Source organism: Odocoileus virginianus, chromosome 23, assembly GCF_023699985.2.
Source record: "Odocoileus virginianus isolate 20LAN1187 ecotype Illinois chromosome 23, Ovbor_1.2, whole genome shotgun sequence".
In the NCBI taxonomy this organism is placed as follows: Eukaryota; Metazoa; Chordata; class Mammalia; order Artiodactyla; family Cervidae; genus Odocoileus; species Odocoileus virginianus.
The window spans coordinates 33,508,805-33,519,438 of record NC_069696.1 but is presented as its reverse complement, the minus strand read 5'-3'; the positions used below and the strand labels follow the sequence as shown (position 1 = coordinate 33,519,438).

Genomic DNA, 10,634 nt, shown 5'->3' with positions numbered 1-10,634 from the left:
TTCCAGGATTGAGTTGATTCTCTGAGAGTTCTTCAGAGTAGCTTTTCTCTGGGACTTTTCCAACACTGGATCCCTGATGGATTAACAAAAATTGACCAGTCCCAAACCTGACACATAAAGCTGACACAAAAATTTATAACTAAATTGTTAACATAATTTATGATATTTTGTTTCCTCCTTAGTCACAAAATGGTGATTAAACTTACTGGTCCAGACACTGGAATTGGCTAGAGATCCTTAAACAAGAAGACAAAATTATATGAATTTATAAGAAATGGAAGCCAAACTTAATGTTAACCTTTGTGAGAAAGTCTTTAATAATACAATTAATCTTCTTATATGGATGTCATTTAGCATAGTTTGAGATACCATCTGTTATAAGAAAGTTCAAATGCAGTGTTTTCTGGATGTGCTGGACCAGGTCAAGTCTGAATTCCCCTCCAGACGTAGGATTTGACGTGTAGACAGAGCATGCAATTTTGCAATCTGCCGAGCCAGAAGAGGATTTAATACTGAGTTCAAAGCTGTATTCAAATTGTCAAAAAATGTTCAATAAAATAACATTGCAAATCATACTCAGTTAAACTAGCTGGCAAAGGTAGCATAACAAAATTGAGAATTAAAGCATATGAGACGTAGTGTTATTTACATGTTTTCAGGGCTTACGCACTGGGTGGCTCGCTATTTACAAGACAGCAGTTTCCACCCTTCCCCTCTGCTTTAAGGTTTGGTGTGAGGCCAAGTCCTCCATCTGACTTCATCTGAATGTGGTCTAGTTCAGATTAGGGTTTGTCACCACTCTTCACAGCAAACAGGAATTCAGCAGACTGGGGGGGAGGAGGAGGAGAAGGAGAAGGAGGGGCTAAGTCTGTTGAAGGTAAACATACCTGAGACAATCACAGCAGTGAAATTTGGAGGTTGCATGGTGGTCAGATGTGCATGGCTTAATTTTAGATAACTGCTGAAGGAAAGAGTGTTTTAGAGTTCTCAAAATTTTTGCTCCCACTGGAAAAAAAATCATTTGGGGAAGCATTATTTTCACCCTCTCTGAAGACAAAGTTTTACAGGACTCTAAGCTTCTTACTTGGAATCTAATGGGACATGTGGCTGAAAGACGACAGATCATAAATCTGTTTCAAATAAATGAAGACATGGTTTGACAGAAGAGAAAAACCATGAATCAGAACAAATGGGTCAAAATAATGCAAGTATTTTTAAAAGCTAAAAAATGATATTCAATCAACATGAAAAACATTAGCAAAAATAACAAAAAATTTTAAAGATAATAAAAATAGCAATTTTATTATTTATGAATACAGAAGATAAAACTCTGAAATATGGGCCAGACAATATTTTAATGGCTTTACACATTAACCTAACAGGTTTATGAAATGAATTCTAGTCTAAAACTGAGGCAGAAAACAGGTTAAATACTGAGTTGGTAAATGATAGACCTGAGACTTGAACCCATACATCCAGGCTCCATCCTGCACAACCTATGTTAATTTATGAAAGGGAAGAAGACAAACCTTCTCATTAAAGTTTTGCAATGGAAACAATACTCTCTTGTCTATTTCCAAATTACTTAATATGTGATGTAATTTCTGATGTTAATATCACTGGAGAGCTGTATCAATTTCAAATAATAGGTAAAATTGGAGAAAAGGAGCTAGTGGTTCTTGGCTCTGTGTTGTGTGCTCTATGACTAAGATTTAGAAGAGAATTAAATTACTTTATTCAAACCTTTTCTATTTCCTTCTCCAAAAATGTAAGGTTATAATGCTCATCACACCATCAAGTTCTTATTGATTTGGACTGACAATTTCCCTTAAGAATTGATTAGAGCTTGGGAGAAGATTAGTCTTTTGGCAGACTCTTTACTGTTACATTATCTTAGCCAATATTGTAGAAGTTGACCTCTTGACTTTATATTCTTGTCATTTAGCTAATGTAACTCCAGGCTAAATCACAGTATTGATTTGCTTGAGCTGTGGAATGTAAATCTTTTCCCACCAGGTAAACAAGAGCTATTAAATGGAATTTGGCTTAGAAGGGAAATGATTTTCCCATAACTTTGCCCCATTAGCAGAAACCCTGGCACTCCAATAAGCTACAGGGTTTAGTGCCAGGTATGATGACGCATCAGTCAGTATAATCTGGTTGCCAAGAATCTAAGCCTGGAATTTGTAAATTCTTTAAGATCATCAGCATCCTTTGGTGGGAGATACATCACATAAGTGAACCCAAACAAACTGAGTAGCTTGGTTAAATAAAATAGGTGAATGTAACTGGCAGAAGGAAACGTTTTGCCTTCTGATAAGCATGGACTTATTATCAGGTAGACATGGGCTGGAATCTGGCTTTACACCTTATGAAGTGGTGCTTGTCAAGCCATGATCACTGGTGAGTTACTGACCTATTTTCAGCCTTATTTTCCTCTTCTAAAAAACAGCATAAATTAGCTATATTTGCCAAACACAATGCATGACACATAGTAGGAGCTCAGTACATTTATTTTTTAAATGACAAGCTATTTCTCAACAAATTCAATTACTGGGAAAAAAAGTGTACATAAAATATTTTTGAAAGACATAACTAATTAGACATTATTTTTATTAATTAAAAATCTATTTTGGAAGTCTGAATCCTTAGTATTCAATTCTGAACGATGAATAAATTGAATTATTCTAAATTGAATAATGTCATTATTCAATTTCTGCTTAATTTTAAAAATTAAAGTTATATTGATTCTCCAAGTCCCTCTCAACAGCAAACCAAGACTGAATTTAAAGTATTTCCTCAAATCTAGGAGGTGAGTTTCTGATTTTTCAGATTATCTTGGCCAAAGATAAATGGCTCTTCTTTGTAGCCACTAAACTAGAAATGCTCCTAGCTCTGAGAGTCATAAGTCAGAGGATTATTCTGACTTAGTAGGTCTTTTACTCTTTAGTCATGATAAAATTAAATACATCAACAGCACTGCCTTCTCAGCCTTCTGCTGGTGAGATATCTTTCCTTAAAGAATTTCACACACATTTGAACTCTTGACCTGCTCAGTCCCCACGCTAATCTCAAGAAGGGTGGAAGTGAACAAATTTGACTGTGTTGAAGATCGAGGGTAACAAACCTTGTCACTGCTTCCTCCCTGGCAAGAAAATCTCTAGATTCACAGTGCACAATATGGTGGCTACTAGTCATATGTGGCTGTATAAATTTAAACTAAGTTAAATTTAAAAATTAGTTTCCTCAGTCACACAAACCAAATTTTAAGTGTTCAGTACTGACTAACAGCTAGTGGTTTACCAAATGACATAATGCATATATAGAAAGCTTCCTTCATCTCTGAAAGTTCTATCCAGAGGCACGGCTACACGATTAATGGTAAAAGCCCCAGATTATTTTTCTTTCACATTGAGCATAACAAGATATTACCTTCCTCTTATTTTCTCTTATTAAGAGAAAGAAATATGCAAAAATACTTAGAGCACAAAACGTAAAATTGAAGACCATCTCATGCTTTTATTCCCAGTCCTTGTTTTGACTATTTCATGGAATTGCTCCAACCTTGGGATCTTATGTGGTCCCATGTCTTCTATTTCATAGAGGAAAGAAGCATGGCCACCTGACGGTGATCTCAGCATATTAAAGCAAGCTTACTTGCCCAGAGGGTACCTGCTAGATTCTACTTCTCAAGTATTTCTGTTAGTCGATTGAATAGATAATAATTAGAACAGGTAATTAGAAAAGGACAGGGTGCTCCTGTTTGGAATTTCTTGAATTTTGTTATTTTCCCCATTCTTACAACCCCAGGCCCCCATCTTATTTGAGCTTCCTACCTTGTTACTTGTTCACCATGATGGCAGGATTGGTGGTGCCACATGGCAAGAGAAAGTGAACTTTTCATGAGGCCTGAGAAGCCTCTGTCTCGCATCCCCAGAAGGTAGCTAAGGAAGGTTGAGAAAATGTTGGTCCTTCATGCTGCAAGCCAGGGATAACTTAGAAAATGCCCAGAATGGCCTGAAACTGCATGTTCCTTTGTAGTACACGTAATACTGGATGAAAAGATTCACCCTTGGGGGGTGGGGGTGGGGGTTGGGGGAAGGAATATATTTGCTTCCACTTTTCCCACCACTGTGAATAAAATCCCTAACCAATCTTGAAAAGGATTATGTAAGACAGGGGTCCCCAACCTCCAGGATCTAATGTCTGATGATCTGAGGTAGAGCTGGTGTAATAATCAAGTGCACAATAAATGTAATGTGCTTGAACCACCCCCAAACCATCTCCCCTGCCAAACAGGTTGGAGACTGCTAAGAGATCATGGATATTTTAGTGTTGAATTCTATTCCATTGCAAACCTTTTAAGGAGAAACATTTTGGTATAGAAAAGTTAATAATTATAGAGAAGCAGGTCAAACTGAAGCCATAAAGAAGGAAAGGATGTGAAAAAGAATGAGTTGGATCCCAAAAATATATGCACAGTCATTGCATACTTGCAAGTCTCAACCATTCATTTACTACTTTCTCCTTTCTTTTTTTTTTCATTTATTTTTATTAGTTGGAGGCTAATTACTTTACAATATTGTAGTGGTTTTTGTCATACATTGACATGAATCAGCCATGGATTTACATGTATTCCCCATCCCGATCCCCCCTCCCACCTCCCCACTTTCTCCTTTCTTCAGCCCAATCATACTTTCACCACCTACACTTGATCCTGTTAGTATCCCTGCCCCAGTGATTGAAACCACTGCAGATGATTTGAAACTATTTACTACTTTGTATATGTTCCTAGCATCCCTAGTAAAATTATGAACGCATTTTCTCATAGACATATTAGTTGGTTCAATACATTTAGGCTTTAGGAAATCATTAGCTGTAATGTGGAGAATTGATGATTTGAGAGCAAGAATGAAAATAAGGACTCACTTAGCAGGCTATTTCAAAAGCAGTGTGAAGGACAGGGAAGCCTGGAGTGCTGCAGTCCATGGGGTTGCCAAGAGTGGGACATGACTAAGTGACTGAACAACAAGGCACAAGATGACAAAGGCTTTGGTTACCGAGGTAGTTGTGAGAATGAATGGAAAAAAGTAGATAAACTCAGGAAAAGTCTTGGGGTACAGATGACAGGACTAAATTTGAATTAGGGAGTAAGAGATAAAAGAGAGAAATGGGGAAGGATGATATATTTGTTGAGATGGGAAATATTACAAAAAGACAGAGAAAGAACTCTGGTTGGCAGGGGTGAGGTGGTGAGGAAGAGACCTGTTTTTGACGTTGGGTACCACATTAATCAGGCAGATGGATATAGGATTGGACTTAAAAGTCAATGGTCTTTTAGCCTATGGCGAATATGCAAAGCTGTGGAATCAGAAGAGAAACAGAGAGAGAATAAAGAAATGAGGGCATTAGCCCCATTACATTTAAGATTAAGGTCTATATAACACTGCATTTTGGGTTATATAGAATTTTCAGGCTTTAGGTTACTTAACATGTGTAATAGAGAATATGCCTTTCAATTTCTAAGGAATAAAGATAAAGACATTTCTGAGCACAAGAATTCATGTGGGGAACTGCCAGCATTACCAAGGTAGAATCCCTGTGACACTCTGAATTTAATTCATATAAAAGAGAACGTGTCTCACTCTCATCAATAACTGTAGCTGGTTATCTGGATTTCTTGGCAGCTAGGACTGGACTTCTCTAAAAAATTCTGATTTGATATTTCTACCTAGCTTATGTCATTTTATAAAACTGCTGCCAATGTCAGTTTTGATTTGATACAAAGTGTAAAAGTCTATGGCTTGCTTTATGAGAAAAAAGAAAAAATATAAGAAAAATAAAGTGTTATTATTTTTAGCTACATAAAAAGCCATGAACAAAAAAACATAAGGTTTGCCTGTAAAATTATAATGCAGAATTACTTCCAAAAAATAGCTCACTGAGACAATTACTGTAAGTGTACTACTTGCATCCTTGTTACATTTTTTAAAATAAAGCTATAAATCTTTACATTTTTAGAAGTTATGGAAAGCAGAAAGATACAGAAAATTACAGAAAAGTATGTTTCATAAAAGTAGTATGTTTCACAGTATTCGGTGAACATTTGTATTTGGTTCTAAAATTTTTAGAAAAGAATACCTACACAAAACAGCAAAAACTCAAAATCCATTACTATACATCTTGCCACAAGACATTTTCTATAACCTGCTTCAGTATGTGAACTTGTTGTCAGTGATTTGTTCATTCTGTAGCTTCAGTTATTTCTTTTTAAATCAGTTTCCAGACTTTTGAGAACTGAATCTTTGCCAGGACTGAGTTAAGTTTTCCTATCTTTTGAATGACTTTGTTCCTTGAGCTCTGTGTAGTTCTCAAAAATAAAAGACTAGTTTGCACCACCATTGTGAGTCAGAGTGGGAGTCTAAAAGCCTATTAGCTATCCTTCAGCATCCATTAACACCAAGACTCACACCACATTGTTCTGAATATTTCCACTTCTGACCCGATCCCTAACCCTCTCTTCTCTTCACCTGTCCCTGTCCCCATCCCCATCCCTCACCCAGCTCCTGCTGGGTCCTCTGGATCTCCTATTCTTGACTCTAAAATCCTGTGCATACAATCCTTTCTCTAACTTTTCTTCATCCCTCCTATTGTGGCTGAAACCTGATGGACCAGGAACAGTGAGTCTAGTATTTATAGCTCACTCCCAATACTGGGAGGCCAGGTATAGCTTGGTACTGTAAGAAATTGTTTGACATATAATTTTTCATATGGCTTCCCTGGTAGTTCAGCTGGTAAAGAATCAGCCTGCAATGTAGGAGATCCCGTTTCAAGTCCTGAATTGGGAAGATCCCCTGGAGAAGGGATAGGCTACCCACTCCAGTATTCTTGGGCTTCCCTGTGGCTCAGACCATAAAGAATCCACCTACAATTCGGGATACCTGGGTTCGATCCCTGGGTTGGGAAGATCCCTTGGAGGAGGGCATGGCAACTAACTCCAGTATTCTTGCCTGGAGAATCCCCATGGACAGAGGAGCCTGGCGGGTTACAGTCCATGACGTCACAAAGAGTCAGTCATGACTAAGCGACTAAGCATAGCACACAGTCCCTACTTACACTCTTAAGGGATCTTGTAAATTTGGGTAGAATATCAATTTAGTAGCATTCTAGTAGCCGTGATTTAGTTATCCCATGTAGCATTTGGAAATGCAGGTTCATACTGAAGGGTTCAAAAGGCAGGTTACTGTTTTATGACAGTTCTTTAACTTCCTCATAGGACCTCATTTCTTATTGTACCACAGCAAGTTTAGCTATTTCTTTAAATTAGCACTCAGACTCTATTAGCTCAAGTTTAATTTATTACTAGTGGAATAATTGATCAGTTATTTATGAACTCACTACTATGTACCAAGTTCACACACAGGCTAAGTACAGGAAATTCCTTCAGGATATAATAAACAAAACAGATGTGGGCTCTTCCTTCAGAAAGATATGTATAAAGCAAATAAGAACACATATTATCAATTATAAGTGGCAACTAACACAAAATATTTAATTCTGTATGTACTCTATGGGCTTCCCTGGTGGCTCAGCAGTATAAGAATCCACCTGCCAATGCAGGAGATTCGAGTTCAACTCTGGGTTGGGAAGATCCCCTGGAAAAGGAAGCTGCAATCCACTCCAGTATTCTTGCCTGGAAAACTCCATGGACAGAGGGGCCTGGTGGGTTACAGTCCATGGGGTCGCAAAGAGTCGGACATGACTTAGCGACTAAACAACAACAAACACAAAATATTATTTCATTCTGTATGTACTCCATAGGAAATTACAATTTAATCTCATTAGGGATTAATTTTTGACAAAATTATATTTTCATTGCGATCATATAAATCCAATTTCCAACCTAAGAATTATTAATTTATTCTGGCTTCTTGCTCCTCTGAGTAGTCTGGAGTTGTTTACTGGTATGTAAACAGAAGACTAGGCGCTAAGTGCTTAGATCCAATAACTCCAGTTTTTCTCTTGTAGTTTTATAAATGTCTTCCAGGTATTTACATACTTTTTTTCTTATTCAGGATTTATTATACAAAGACTTCTTTTAATTTAGCATATGCATAATTCTTTTGTCATTCTTTAAAGCATATTAAGCATTTCCTGATTCCAGTCAGTATAACTGTCAGAAAAAAGTTTTAACTGTAGATACCTGACTCAGTGCAGAATCACATCAATCATAGGGACACTGTTCTGGTTTTGATTTCAAAGCAATTACTGAGTAAGGCTTCACTGAACTGCAACATGAATCAGCATTTAGCGAGGCTGAGTTTAAACCTCTATTCCAGATTCTGAGTGACAGACTCAGTGACTAAATAGGGCACTGTTTGTTCACAGTTTTAGGTATCTGTGATTTACTTGGCTTTATTAGACAATAGGGGCTTTGGTTCAGTTATATTTTTAACATTCCTTAAAATAAATCAAAGAATGTTCCCATTCTGGATGAGGATTAGCATGGTGGAGGAAATGAAGACTTTACAAGTGCCAGGTATCCAGGGATTGTGAGCTGGGCTCTGTGCTGAACTGCTTTGGTTAATACTTTATTGGTTGCATGTAATAGAAACTGGCTCTGGCTAGCTTAAGGGAAAAAAGTAAGTGGTGCTGGCATATTGGAAGAATATTTGGGTAGCTCAAAGAATCCAAGACTCAGGAAAGACAGTGATCAGGGGACTTCTGCCCTCAGAAGTAGAGTTCATGTCTTGCCCACTAGAGTAAAATAGTTGAAGTATCTCAGCACATGACTCTTCACAAGAGGCCCAGTTTGGGTCTTCACCTGTGGACCAGCCAGTCAGTGTCAGAGGGGCAGAATAATATTGTTTAGCCAGTTGCTTGCGGGCAACTGCACCTGTGTTTTGTGGGCAGTTCCCAGAGAAAGGGGGCTTATTGTGAACTGGAGGCCATACCAATGAGGTATACTCTATGGGGCATTTTACAAGCTTAATTTTTTTTTTTTAAAGTCTATTAAACTCACTATTTTCACCTCACAAATGAGAAAACAGAGACTTCATTTGGCTAGGCAACTTGTCCAATGTTCCACAGTTAGAATGTGGCAGGGCTTGAATTCTAACTAGGCTTATAAAAGGGGGCTAGTCTCCTTCTTTAAAGATTAAAGTAATGTGATGACTATCTGGATAAATATTTACAGATAATTTCTCATGGAGAGATGTTAGGTATCTGCAATTTTATACTAGAAAGAATAAAACTACCTGTTGAAAGATCTAGGGTTGAATCTCACCCAACTCTACCTGGTCCTCATGGGCAATTAAACACCTAATCTTCTACACTAATCAATGTGGACATATCATCTCCTACACAGGGTTATTTCAACTTCACAGGGGTGTTGAGATAATAATGTGAAAATACTTGGTTCAAAGCAGATACTCATTTGTGTTTTGAGGAAATAACTCTTCTAATAATGAACCCTCAAGCATGTTACTAAAAATGGAGTCACAATTTGACAGTGCTTTGTCACTCAAAAAGTCTAATTACTGTCTTACCCACAGTCTTTCAAGATGGTGCTTTATTCATCTAGACATAAAGGTAGGAAATGCTATAAAAAGTGGTAAGAAAATCACACAATAGGAGGGGAGGTTTAGACACAAAACATTTGACTCCTTTGAGACTTTCAGCTCATATTTCAGGGAGAATCTCTTATCTTTGGTCACAGTGTTGCAGGCAGGGGGATCCCCTTCAAGGGCCCTAAACTGGGCTCTTGTCTAACACTCAGAAATGAATTGTCTGGGGAGATATATGTGCTGACAAAGCAAGATATTTTATTGGGAATAAAATCCCCAATTTTATTGGGGGCCTGGGGAGAGAGCAGTAGGATAAGGGAACCTAGGAGAACTGCTCTGCCACATAGCAGTCTTATGTTTTGTGGGGATGGGATTAGTTTCTGGGTTGTCTTTAGCCAGTCATTCTGACTCAGAGTCCTTCCTGGTGCTGCATGCCTTGTTCAGTCTATATGGATGCCAGTGAGAAGCATTCTGGGAGGTGGTCTGACATGTGGTGTCTCCTTTTGACCTTTCCCAAACTTTTCTGGTTGATGGTTTATTAGTTCATTGTTCCTTACCAGGACCTCCTGACAATACAACTCAAGCAAATGGTTACTATGGTGCCTGGCCAGGATGGGCGGTTTCAGTCCACTAACAACTGTGCTTCCCCTAACAACAGCACAATGCTTAAATTGTGAGAAATTAAATTCTAAGCATTAGGTTTAAATGTTTAAGTCTAATTCTCTTAGTGAATGCTACCTGACATGGTTTATGTCCTTGTGATAACCAGAACAAAAAGAGAATACAGTTCTAAATGTGGAAACCTGTAATTGAATATCACTGAAACAGATTATTAGCTAATTCAGTTTGGAAGGATAAATGTATTAAACAGTTCTATGTCCAGATGATTATTCTCAGTTATCTTTAAGGACAACTCCATGGGATAAAAATATTGTAGCAATCTAAGAATTTATTATTGTGCATGGTGGGTGTTCTGCAAATATTCAGAGACGGATCAGTATCAATTTGTTCCAAATTACTTCAGACAATAATTAGTCTACATCAAGAGAAAAACTAGAACTCCAAATA

At 37.6% G+C, this 10,634-nt stretch overlaps 1 long non-coding RNA gene across 1 annotated transcript; it reads right to left on the bottom strand.

Moving 5' to 3' along the window:
• Positions 1 to 293: 293 nt before the first annotated feature.
• LOC110148093 (uncharacterized) lies at positions 294 to 4,137 on the bottom strand. Its single transcript, XR_011483009.1, has 2 exons — positions 888 to 4,137; positions 294 to 486 (listed from the first exon to the last, which is right to left on the bottom strand). It is a non-coding gene; the product is annotated as an uncharacterized lncRNA (long non-coding RNA).
• Between the last annotated feature and the right edge of the window lie 6,497 nt (positions 4,138 to 10,634).